Source organism: Hydra vulgaris, chromosome 12 (assembly GCF_038396675.1).
Source record: "Hydra vulgaris chromosome 12, alternate assembly HydraT2T_AEP".
NCBI classification, from domain to species: Eukaryota; Metazoa; Cnidaria; class Hydrozoa; order Anthoathecata; family Hydridae; genus Hydra; species Hydra vulgaris.
In genome coordinates this window covers 39,093,224-39,106,819 of record NC_088931.1, presented here as the reverse complement: position 1 = coordinate 39,106,819, position 13,596 = coordinate 39,093,224, and the positions used below count along the sequence as shown (strand labels likewise).

General features: G+C 27.4%; 1 long non-coding RNA gene across 1 annotated transcript; it reads left to right on the top strand.

Annotated features, from left to right (window-relative positions):
* Window positions 1-2,564: 2,564 nt before the first annotated feature.
* On the top strand, window positions 2,565-7,009 carry LOC136088712 (uncharacterized). The gene is made up of 2 exons (XR_010642416.1): window positions 2,565-2,649; window positions 6,790-7,009. It is a non-coding gene; the product is annotated as an uncharacterized LOC136088712 (long non-coding RNA).
* Window positions 7,010-13,596: the final 6,587 nt, after the last annotated feature.

The window sequence follows — 13,596 nt, the reverse complement described above, 5'->3', positions numbered from 1 at the left end:
TAAATGTATCAATATAGTAAGTTAAAACTTACTAAATGAATACAATTTCATCCAATTTTTTTTTTTTTTTTATAAATATTTTTTGTTTCTATTTTTGTTTGTTTGCATTTTAAATTTGCTGGATTTATTAATGAGTTCAGGTTTTTCCATAAACCTAAAGATAACAATAAAACGCAGGAATCACAATGACATATATATTTCTGTCGCTTTTCTACTTTTCTTTAAAACTTTCGTAACCTTTAAAAAGTTCTCTCCTTTTGAAGTAGAAATAAATTCTAATCCTAAAAATTGAACGTTTTTTCCTTTAACACAATTAAAGTATTACCATAACGTTATTCCATTTTTTTGAAAATTGAATTAAAGTTGAACTTTAATGGATTGTGTTTGTTATCTTGCTATCAATGATTAATTTTAACATGTCAGTTTTAACCGTAGCTAAAGTAAATCTTTTTTTTTTCTAAAAAAAACAACCTTTTTCTTGGTATCTATAAATGAGATGAAGCTATTGCTACGATTGACGTATCCATGAATATATCTCTTAATAACAATATTTTGTAACTGAATTGATCTTTTTGGTGCTTATTGTAATCAAATCTTATGTAATTATGAAAGCATGGTCTGAATGGAGTTTTATTTTTTTATGAATGGAGTATTTAAGAAACTTGTTGTAAAATTATGAATATCATTGTGTACTTTACATGGAATATTTACTGAAGTAAATATTCTATGTGAAGTACACATTGTACAACGCATAGTGTTTTTAAAATATACTAGTAAGTTCATGGGTTCCCGTGGAGCCCGTTTTTAACAATCATTTAGATATAAATTTTATTTATTTTGAGATTTGAAATGAAACCGTTGAAGTCAAACAAATGTATATATATATATATATATATATATATATATATATATATATATATATATATATATATATATATATATATATATATATATATATATATATATATATATATATATATATATATATATATATATATATATATATATATATATATATATATATATATATATATATATATATATATATATATATATATATATATATATATACCTATACTTGATGAGTGTTGAATTTAAGTAACAAATAATTTAAAGTAAAAATTTAAATGTTTAAAAAAAAAATATTACAACTTTAACATTTTAGATTGAATAATTTTATTAAATAATTTCTTTATAAACTGTATTTCGATAGTAGCGCCATCTTTACGGCGCCATCTTTACAGCGTTACGGAATCAGGGATTCAGTGACCTTCCATACTCTTTCCCCTAGTATTTGGTAGATATTTTCAGGGTAGTTGATAAAAATTTCTTAGACTACATTTTATAAAATAAAAAACAAGTTAATTACTATAATCCTGCATCATAAGAAACATTATCAAAATAGTTGGTTTTTATGTTTGCCACATTCAAAATTGGAAAAATATATAAAAAGTGCTACTTGACCCACCATCAAATTTTTATATTTCGGGCTAGGACCCATATTGTAACATTAATTACAGTTAACAACAACAAAAAATTGTAAAGTTTTAAAAAATATATATGTTATACAAAAAAGCTTGTCATGTGGAGCAAAAAATATGTAAGAACCATATGGTGAAAACGTTTTCTTTCCAACATATACCACTTTTAAGACTGTATAAAATGCATACCCATAATTTATAGACATGCATAAAAAGACTAAAAAAGGGTTCTTTCATTCCAGGTTTGCTATAAATCAATGATGCATTTTATTAAAAGAGTTGTTATTGATATGAATTTTCTATTAAAAGTAATTATCTATTATATAAAAGAATTAATTTTATTATCTATTATATAAAAGAAGATAAAGGCATTTGCAAATTTTATATTAAAGTCAAAAAGTTAACTTCTGATCGTTTGTTTAAAAAAAATTACTTAAGTTATAAGTTATTCAATTAAAAAGTAACCAATTAAATAATGTGTTTAATTGAATGCGGCGGATTATACCTGCTACTACAGATAAAACAGCAAACAAATTCGAATTTAGAATAAGAACTTTTCATTATTTGCCATCCATCAGCGAGTCAAGTAAGAAGAATAATAACTAAAGAAGTTTAAGAATTTACGGCTATATTTGAAGTTGTATTAACTTTATTTTGTTTTTATTTTACTGTTTTTTCTTTTCCTCTTTTTTTAGCTCATTCAATTTATTTTCTTTTTTACATATCTATTTTATCATATTATTAATCTAAATAATAATACGCTAATTTAATAGTAGTAGTAATAGTAGTAGTGTCGTTTTTAAAGTAGTTTATAGGCTTTTCTATACGCAGATCAGTAATCCGCGCTGAAAAATTATTAGTTTCAAAAGGAATTGATGATGCTCATTATATAATTTTACTATAAAATAATAAATAAATGTTTGTTTTTTGTTGGTTGTTTGTATTTTTCTAATTTATATAGCCTGTTTCCTTTTCTTTAAATAAAATAAGACTGTTATTTGGGGACATGTAAGTGTATTTACATAAATTTGCGTATATTTCATTGTAAATTATATTTCTCTGTATCTATATGTATATTTTCTTTTAGATAAAAAAAAAAAAGGTATAGAAAATAATAAAATAGAAAAAAGAAAAAAGTAGTAAAAAGTAAAAAAACCTTCTTTTTAAGGTATCGGAATATATATTTAGATTTTTAAATTTTTGTTAAAGTTAATAAATTTTAATTAAAATTAATTAAATTTTAATTAAAATTAAATGGCTTCATCTTTTTTATTACTTTAGATAAAAATGACATTGCCAAAAAATTATAGATATTAATAAATCCTAAATTAAATTGTTTGAGGTTTTTTATTTTGAATAATAATTTTAATAAATTGTTTTAATTTTTGTTTATTAATATTGGACCTCAATGGTAAACCAGTGGTTAAGCATGCAATTACTTTAGAATATATCATATATATTCTAAAGTAATTGCATTTGATTTTTTTTTTAACACATTGCTTAACATAAGGCATTTTGATTTTTTTTTGTTTTTTTTTTCTTTTAAATAGTTAAATTGTTTATAGATGAGAAACCAAGTAAGATTCAACATTGTGTTTTTGTTTTTGTTACCAAATAATATCTTTGTTATTAGGATTGCAGGTTTTTGTTGATTTTGCTTGAACATTATTGTTTATCTTTTGTAGATATGTTTACCACTTTGTAGATATGTTTACTACATTAGACTATGAATATTTTGATATTTTTATTTAATTTCTTTTCTCTTTTTTTTTGGATGTTCGATGTTAGGCTTAAATAAGTTGTTAGGACAAATACTATCAACTTAAAAATAATTGATAATTTATTGAAATGATTAGAACTAGGCAAGCTGAAATTAATTGTCATCAAAATATAAGAAATGTTACTTGGTAAGAAGAAATTAATTTATATCTAAATTAGTACATCATGGTTAAATGAGTTAAAAGTAACTATCACATAAATAAAAGAGATAGCCTAGATGAGATTAATCATTCTTAAAATGTACGAAAATCTGCTAGACAATCAGAATATATTGTATATCAAGAAGTGATACTATTCTAGATTATTATTATTTAGGAGAAATAAGCCAGATCTATCAGCATTGCTGTGCTTAGGAATTTCTTAATGAAACACATTTTTTATGTTGACATAAAGAAAGGTAGTTTTGCTTCCATTTTCACTATTTCTGCAAAATTTACAGGAAGTTATATCATAATTCCAATATCAATTTTGCAATTCTAATTTTGCTTCTTCAGTTAGATTTATGAAAATATCAATTATTTTTATTTTTAAAACTTACATATGAAGACTTCAAACAAATTAGACAGTTGTTTTCGATTATTTTGACCTTTTGTAAACCTGACAATCCTTTACATCTCTGGAATCATACAAAGCTTTTATGATGAAAGATTTCATTCACCGCTCAGTCCCACTTCTAATAGCTAACAAAACAAGCTACTCTTTGTCAAATTGAAAAGACTATTAATCAAAGCGGTATAACACTGGCTGATTACAATCTGTCTGCTATTGATGAGCTTTTCGAATTTAATATAGAAAATTTTGATGAAAATTTATAACCGTTGCTCAATGTTAATCAATTAAATGTATGTAATCCTATCCTTGCTGCACTGAATGAGCAACCAAGTGTAGAAAATCAACATTCTAGATTGTTTTTCATGGATGGACCAGCTTGTAGTGGAAAAACGTTTACGTATAACTATTTGATTGCTGAAACCATAAGTAAGGGTTTTAAATCTGCTACAGCTGCATGGGCTGGCATAGCAGCAACTCTTCTTACAAATGGATCTACATTGCATGGTTTATTCAAACTTCCTGTCCCAATATTGGATAACAGCACATGTAATGTAACCCCTAGCTCTATACATGGACATTTTTTAAGACAAGTTAGTTTTTTTTTGCTTGATGAAACATCCATGATACCTGAACATGCCTTAAATGCAATTGATAGGTTGTTAAAAGATGTTTGCAACAACAACTTTCCGTTTGGAGGAAAAGTCATTCTTTTTGGTTGTGACTTTAAGCAAATACTGCCTGTTGTGAAAAAAAGACAACCAGCTGAAATTGTAGAATCATGTATAAAATGTTCTTTACAGTGGCAATGGGTGCAGAAGTTTACATTAACTGAAAATATGAGAGTGCATGATGGGGAAGGAGAGTTTTCCCTATGGCTATTAAAACTTGGTAGTCGAACAATACCTGTCAAAGAAGAGGATCCTTTTAAAGGACGCATTGAAATACCTTATCAGTGCATTATTAGAGAAAATTTTTCTATTGTTGATAAGATTTTTGGAGATGCTGAACAAAATATTTTATTCTAAACGTGTCATTTTAAATCCCACTAATGTGGATTCATTATCAATCTGTGAAGAAGTGCTTGAATGTCTACCGGGTGAGGTTAAAATTTATTTAAGTGCTGATTAAATTGAGACTAATGACCTTAATGCAAGAAATAACTTACCTGTTGAGTTTTTGAACAGCTTCAAGGTATGCCTCCTCATTGTTTAAAATTAAAAATTAGTTATGTAATTATGCTACTTAGAAATTTAGATCTCAAAGCTGGGTTATGCAATGGCACTCGAATGAAAGTTTGTGCTCTTCAAAATAATTAACCTTTTGTTCTGAAACGTCGTCAGTTTCCTGTCAGATTGGCATATTCAATGACAATTAATGAAAGTCAAGGTCAAACATTTGACAGAGTTGGTGTATACCTAAAAAAATTGTGTTTTTCTCATGGTCCACTATATGTTTCCTGTTCCAGAACTAGAGCATTTAATAGTTTGTTTTTCAAAATTGATAAACATCCCATTCAAGGTATGGTCAGTGAAAAATGTTGCACAGATGTTTTATTTTCTAATGTTCTTAATTTATAGTCTTTAGGTTTTTCACATTTTTAAATGTTCATAGTTTGCAAGCACAAGCTGTATGGTGTATGTAATGACTTTTAGTTATTAATTATACTTTTAATTATCAATTGTACTTTTTATGTATCACTTGTACTTTTTTTTTTTTAAACATTTGTTTCAAAATTCCATATAAAATCTCAAAAGTTGCATTAACAAAATAGCATAAATTTTGACTGATTTAATAAATGATTTTCAAAATTGTTTTATTTACAAATACACTTAATTTATAAATGATTATTGTTCTAATATTAAACATATATAGAAAAACATAAAAAATGCAACCAGTTTTTGTAATTTTGCCTACTGTTATAACTGCTTTTAAATAGTTATTAATGTTATAATTTGTAGCCAAATGTGTAGAGCTAGGGCGATAAACTAGCCAAACAAGTGTCGTGACTTGCAGTGTGTCTAGAGCTAGGCTGTTAAGCTACCTAAGCAAGTGACTTGCAGTGTGTGAAGAGCTAGACTGTTATGCTAGCCAGCCATTCTTTATAACTGAAAATCAATTGCCAGCCAAGAGGTTTAGTTAGCAGAGGTGTGAGACAGCATATAGTGCCAAAAGGTGTTAGGGATTGTCCATAAGTTACGTAATGCAAACTTATACAATAAAAGAAAAAATTTCAAAAGTTTTTTTCGCAGAGTTTCAATATTTAGATAAATTAGTGCATTAAGTTTAATGAAAATCGGCGTGTAAAAGAGCTAAAAATCTCCTATATCAGTTTTTAAATATATTTTGCGTTGCATAATTTATGGACAATCCCTTACTGTTATATTTAATGTCTGTTGTCTAGCCTTTTATAGCAATGTATATATAAAGCACATGTCTGTTAATATTTAGTGTAACTTTATCCTACAAATATCTCAAGCTATTTGCTATTGCTTTGCGTAATTGTTGTGATGTTATTGTTGTAATGTTTTGTGTTGATAGACAGCTTTTTTTTACCCTTTTTTATACCCAACTTTGCTTACCTTCCCGTGGTGTCTATCGTTAAAAATGATTACAGGTAGTTTCTCTAACTGCTTTTAATCATTCACTAAAAGCCAATATAGCATTTGATATTACTATAGTACAATTGTCTATCATTTTTTTTTATGCTTAGTGTTATTAATATTTTTGCTCTTTAAATGAGATTAATTAAACGAGTTGACTTTTCATTAAAGATAAAGATATTGGTTTCAAAAATGAACACCAAATTAAGTAGTTTTAAAACATCTTTCTATTTTGTTCTTATTTTTTACTTTTTACTAATTTTGCTATAACTTTTTACTAATATGGAATCACGTAGTATTTTTAATATATGTTTAATCGTCATCCCCATCGGTAATAAATATTTTTAATTATTTTAATATGGTTTTCTTTACAATAGGCTATGCTTGACTCATCGGTCCTATAGATGGCGGCTATTATAACTGATTGGGAAAAGTGCCTTCAACGTTAATTGTTTTTAAAAAAAAATGTTTTATATAGATTTTTTAAAAATATTTTTGTTACATATTTAACTATTTACCATGTAAATAAATTTGTTTTTAAAAAAGTTTAAGTAAAAAAAACACAATTTTAAATATATAATTTTTACAACTGTTTTATATGATTTTAACATCTTTTTTATACCCTTTTCGGTTCCTTAGGCCGGGTGAATAAAAAAAGCAACTGCTATTATTCAACACTTTTAGACTAATTGCTCACCTTTATGTGAATACATTTATCGATTTTGCTCAAATTTTTATTCACGTTAAGCGTAACAATTACTTCAAAAATGACGAGTAAAAGCAATTGCTTTTTTTATTAACCTAACTTATACAAAAATTAATATAAAGTTTCAAATAAACTACTAATTTTAACGCAGAGTTAAGACAAACGCCAGGCAAAATATATTCCGGACATTTTTCACTAAATATTTTCTGCATTAGTATAAATTTGGATTGGATGAATGCTGAAATAAATATATGTTAATATACATTAACTTTAAAGTAAAACATATCCGTTTACCTAAAAAAATCGCTTGAGTAATAAGCTTTAATACTATAGGTGCAGTATACAGGGATTCGCCTTTTCCGGATTTGCGGATATATTTTTCAACTTATAGTTTTTCCGGATGCATAATTTGAAACCCTATACAGAGTCAGAATAGGCAGAAATATGAGCAATCTAATTCGCCGATTTTGAAAAAGAGGCAAGTACGCCTTTGTTGAAAAATATATTTATAATCTAAACAGATTATCGAAATAAATTTTATAGTAGGGGAAAGCGTGCACCCTTGATCATAAAATCCAGGGCGCATTATGTTAATACCATTCTCCTAAATTAATGATAATTGTAAAACTAATATTGATTATAAAAAATATATATATACTTTCTTAAAGTTTATTAAAACCATAAATTTAGAAAACGCTAAAATAGTTTTATAATTTTGTCTTTCGTAAATTTTTGTTTAGCTTTTTTCCCCCTGGATTTTAGGATCAAGGGTGCATACTTTCCCCTAATGATAAACTAAGTTTCTTAATACAAGTTTTGTGTTACTATCAACACAGGAAATATATTTTATTTTAGTACTCTTCTGAGTAATTAAAATGTATCAAAATCTATTTGTACAAGAGAACTTTCACTCTTAAAAATCTCAAAATTTCAATAAAGTTTATCTAGGTGATGGAGGTTTTATCTGTTGTTAATTAAAAGAAATGGAAAAAAAAATGTATGTGTTGAAGTAATTCGAAAAAATCTATAAATGCATTTCTCGTAAAACATGTTCTTGACCTTGAAGCATACTCAAATAAAAAGTTTATATACAGTTGTACGAGACTACTTGTGAAGTACTTTTGCATATAAAGATTATATGCAGTTTTACCAGACTACTGGTGAAGAACTTTATTTATAAGTTGATTTATATGTTAATTATAAAGAGTTGAACATTAGAGTTTTTAAATAAAGAAAATTTGTACTGATTGCAAAACTAGCTCACATGTTCCATGATAATATATGAGCCCTGTGGAGATTTTGTTTTCATTTTTTGTTTCAACCATAGTTTTAAGGAGACTGGTATATTTTTTATTACATAACTCTAATAAAACATCGTCTTAAACCATTAAACACTTTTTGAAAATTTAGAAAAATTTTGGCAGACTTCATTAACTTATATAGAAAACATTATTCGAAAATTTAACAAAGGAAGTGAAATTTATATTTACTGAACAGTAATTTTTTGTACAGTTACATATAAACACTGCCATTAAAAGCAAGAAAAAGTATTGATGTCAAATAATTGCCAAATAAAAGTGGGTTATGGCAAATGATTGTGGCTTTTTTTGTATTGTAATACTCAAAAAAAATATTTAAAAAAACCAAACTAGGTGGTTAAAATCAAACGTTTTAATGAAAAATGAGTAATAAAAAATACAATAAATTATCAAAAAAAAGAACGAAATCAGTTTTTATGCTATGAATATTTTTGTTATTATAAAATGCATTTTGTATGTATAAACTCTTGAAATATTTAACTTGAATTTGCATGTGTGCAATTTAGCAAGATTTCTAAATGTGTTTCTGGTCAAATGTAATGTTCATGTTCTATAAAGCATGTTCGATACAAAGTTTATATGCAGTTGCACCTGACTACTGGTAAAGTAATTAAAGTATAAATTTTAGGCTGAGACGGAGGTTATTCTAAGCTCGTTACTTCATCTTTATACCAACTAGTTAATTATAAATATTTAAACATTTAAATTTTTGGAAAAAGAAATTTTTTACAGATGTTTTTCCAAACTAGCTTAAATGTTCCATGTAAGTCTACGAACTCTGAAGAAGTTAATGTTTAACCTATAGTGTACGTGTAAAGTTGTGAAAAGAAACTTTTTAAAAATATTTTTCTTGCTGAATGATTGGATTAATGTAAACTTAATTTGAAAAAACTTATATCAAGTCAATAATATTCTATAGATATTACTAGGTAAATTTTTAAATTGTTTTAAAAAATCTATCGTAAGAGAATCACAGCATAGGCGAGATTTACCATCTGGTTTATAGTTTGTTACAATGATCATCATTTTTATATCTTAGAGTTATAAAAACGATTAGGAAAACAAACTCATTTTTTTAAATCTTCATTTCTAAGAAAATATTATAAAAATAACCTCACTTTTATCTCTTATAAATTATGAATTTAGTAAAATCGGATTTACAGAAACTGAAATCTGATTTACTCCCAACAACTCCAATTAATCTTAGTGGATATGTTTATGAACATACTACAACAAAAGCTTCATTTGGAGGTGCTCTACTTTATATTTCTACTAAACTAGTTTATAAATCTAGAAATGATTTACTTATGTATAAACCCCAGTTCTTAGAGTCTGCATTTCTTATTTGAAAAACTTGCTGTTGAAAAAAATAAAACTATCTTTATGATGGGTGGATTTAATACAGATCTTATAAAAGCAAACTCAGATAATTAAATCTCGGAGTATTTGAACACCATTACTTCAAACAACTTTCTTCCTTTTATATCTTTACCAACAAGAATTACCAATCACTCAAGTACTTTAATTGATAATATATTTTCTAATTCAACTTCTAAAGATGTTTTTTCCGGCAATCTAACTTTTAGAATATCGGATCATCTGCCACAGTTTTTAATTTATTCATCTTTTAAAAAAAGAATTAGGGTAAATCGGGTTAAACCGCACACCATATCATTCCGCACACTGATCAAAATTATCAAATAAAAACTAAATGGGCATGGCAATGAAAAAAATAAAAATAGATTCAAATACAGAACCATCTCCTCTATTCGAGTTAATAAAATTATATGCCAATTCAACTCCATTTTTTTCTTTTTTTATACAACTTTACGGGGAGTCAAAATTTTTTATATATTTTTTATCGTTGCGAACAAAATAGCGCTTGAACCGAAACTGATATAAAAATAATTTTAGCACTATCTTGTTGCAAATCTAATTTTAATTCTGATAGTATAAATTTTATGCAGCTGGAACAAAAAGTTAAATAAAAAATAAAAAAAATAAAAAAAACTTTTTTTTTGATAAAACCGCACATTGATTAATTGCTTAGTTTAGTTTTTCGAAAGTGACTAAGCACCTATCTTTATCTAATTAACTTAGTGTTAATTCCGGTTTAATTATGAATGAAATATAATGTTTTTTTGTTCTTTTTGTTTTTGTTTTTTTTAATTATTCACCTTCTCAAGGTCGAGGGGCCACTACAGTCAAGGAGGCTACTTTTTGTGGTTATAACCCTCTCTTAACTCTAACTCCGAAACACAAACCTTGACAAATAAGGCTGCTACGCGGAGAAATAAGTTGAGCGCGGTACTACCAGGGACATGGTGGGATCAAACTCAGAACTTCTCGCTTATGAGGCAAGCGCTCTTCCACTACACTACTACCGCGTTAATAATTTGTTTATATAATAAACTCTTACTCATTAAAAACCAATTATTATATTATTTCTCAATATAATCATCACTCACTCAATTCAATTTAACTGAATCACTTTAACATGTCAACTAAAAAAACAAAAGCATACAAGGAAGACGATATACTCGCCTCATTAACTGATATGAAAGAAAATAAAACATCAGTGAGAAAAGCTGCATTCAAACATGACGCTCCAGTCTTAACGCTCAAAGATTGCAAAAATAACAACAACAAAGGCTTCCATGGCTCAGGTACAGCAACCGTACTCTCAAAAGAAACAGAAAGATTGATGGTGTATGCGTTCCAATTACTTGGTGACTGGGGTTATGGTTTAACCCGAAATAAAAACCTAGAATTTGTATGTGGCTACCTTAAACGCGAAGATCAATTGCATTTATTCAAAAATGGCAAACCTGATAAAGACTGGTTTTATGCCTTTATGAAAAGATGGTCAAAAGAAATTTCAACAAGAAAAGCGGATAACTTAGCATCTAAAAGAGCCGCTTCTTGTACGCCAGAAATAATTGATAGTTATTTTGAATGCGTCGCCAAGCAATATCAACAGACTGGTATAACTTCTGGGTCGAATATTTGGAATTGTGATGGAAAACATTTTTCAGGTGATCATGGCAAAGCAACAGTAGTGTGTTGAAAAGGAACAAGACGTGCATTTAAACTTACTGGCCACATATTCGTTATACTGTAAACAATTGCTGCAACGCTGATGGGCATTTTATCTCACCATTTGTTATATACAAAGCCAAAAGGAACTTTCGTCCTGACTGGGCAAGAGGTGGTCCAGTTGGCACCAAATATTCAATTTCAAAATCAGGTTGAATGGAGCACGATACTTTATTGAATGGCTGAAAGAAGTATTTATAAAACTTAGCGAAACTTAGCAAATTGGTGGTATTCATATTTTAGTATTAGATGGGCATACAACTCACATAGCTTTGGAAGCGGTATTGCTGTGCAAAAAGCACAATATAATCTTGATTTGTGTACCAGAGCATTCTTCACATATTCTATAACTATTGGAAAGAGGTGTCTATTGTCATGTCAAACAAGCATGGAAAGAAATTCTTACAAAGTATTACAAAGACTCAAAATGTAAGAATTTAGATAAACAAAATTTTCCACCGTTCCTGCACGAGAGTGGTAAATGTTTTACACGCTTGCATGCGATTTCTGGTTTCCAGTACACTGGCTTATTTCCACTTAATAAAAACAACATAAATCATAAGGCATTAGCAATCACATAAACGTTTAATCCACCTTCATCAACTTTAGCAGCCTCCGCACTACCTACACCATCTTGCTCAGCAGCACCTACTCCAACTACACACCAATTACCATCTTTCTCAACTACACCAGCTTTAAGTTTTGATAGGTATCAAGCATGTGTTGAGTGTTGCAAAAATAGTATCGAGATAGAGTTAAATCAGTTTTTTCAAGCAAGATATCAATCACATGTTAGGAAATCGAAGCAGTGCAACATGTCAAAACTTGGCGGAAAATGTATTACCGAAGAAAATGTAATCGAGTTCCTCAAACAAAAAGATAAATAACGCAAAGCGTAAACTCTCTATGCCAAGTACTCAAATGCCTGAGCATAACTATGCTGAGCAACCTCAGCAAAACAATAATGAAGAACAAGTACCAGGAGCTGAACGATTAAAATTTGCACAATGTAAAAAGTTTAGATTACGCTTACACACAGAAATTTTACACTGCGAAAATTCGATGTGTCGAGAACGGTTGTGCAAAGAAACATGTTTACCAAAGAAATATGTAGTTGGAACTAAAATTTTTTGTTGCAAAAAATGTAAAAACTTTAATATAGTTTCCTAAATATACAAAGTTATATCTAGTTATATATAGTTTCCTAAATATACAAAGTTAAATATGTAAGTTAAAAAAAATAATAAAAAAAAGTTAAAATTTAAAAGTTTCAATGTTTTTTTTACATATTTTTGATATTTTTTTTTGATAATTTTTTTTTTTTATAGCATATGTTTATATTATCTTATGTAGTTTTTTATTACCAATCTAATAAAAAAAAAAGGAAAATAAAAAATGAAAAATAAAAAAGTTATTTAATTTTTATTGATAAGTGTGCGGTTTGACTCGGTTTTAATCTATTAATTCTCAAAAAAGCAATATAGTTCTTCGAAACTTTAAAACATTAAATAGTGAAGAATTCAGGAATGATTACTTGAAAATCAACTGGGATAAAGTAATCAAAGTTTCCAATAGTAATACAAATAAATCATATAAAGATTTCTTCACTACCGTTAACTCTCTTCTAGACAAACTCGCACCGCTAAAAAAAACAAAGCAATTGTGGCTTAACTCGGAGCCTTAAACCATGGATTACTTCAGCAATTTAGCCTTGATAAAAAAACGAGGCAATATATTAAAGAAGTTCCTTAAAACAAAAAATCTTCATAACAAACTAATTCTTGAAAAAACTTACAAAACCTAAAGAAATTTACTTGTAACACTTATTCGAAGAAGCAAAAAAAACCACTTTTCTAACTACTTTACTAGCAATAGCAATAGTTTGAGAGCTACGTGGAAGAGTATTAGAACTCTTTTGAATATACATTCGGATGATATCTCATATCTATCTTGTATATCTTAAAACAACACCATTATAATTGATCCAGTTAAAATCTCGGAAATTTTAAACTCCTTTTATATATCATTTTGCTAACGACACAAATCTTTTATGCATAAATAAA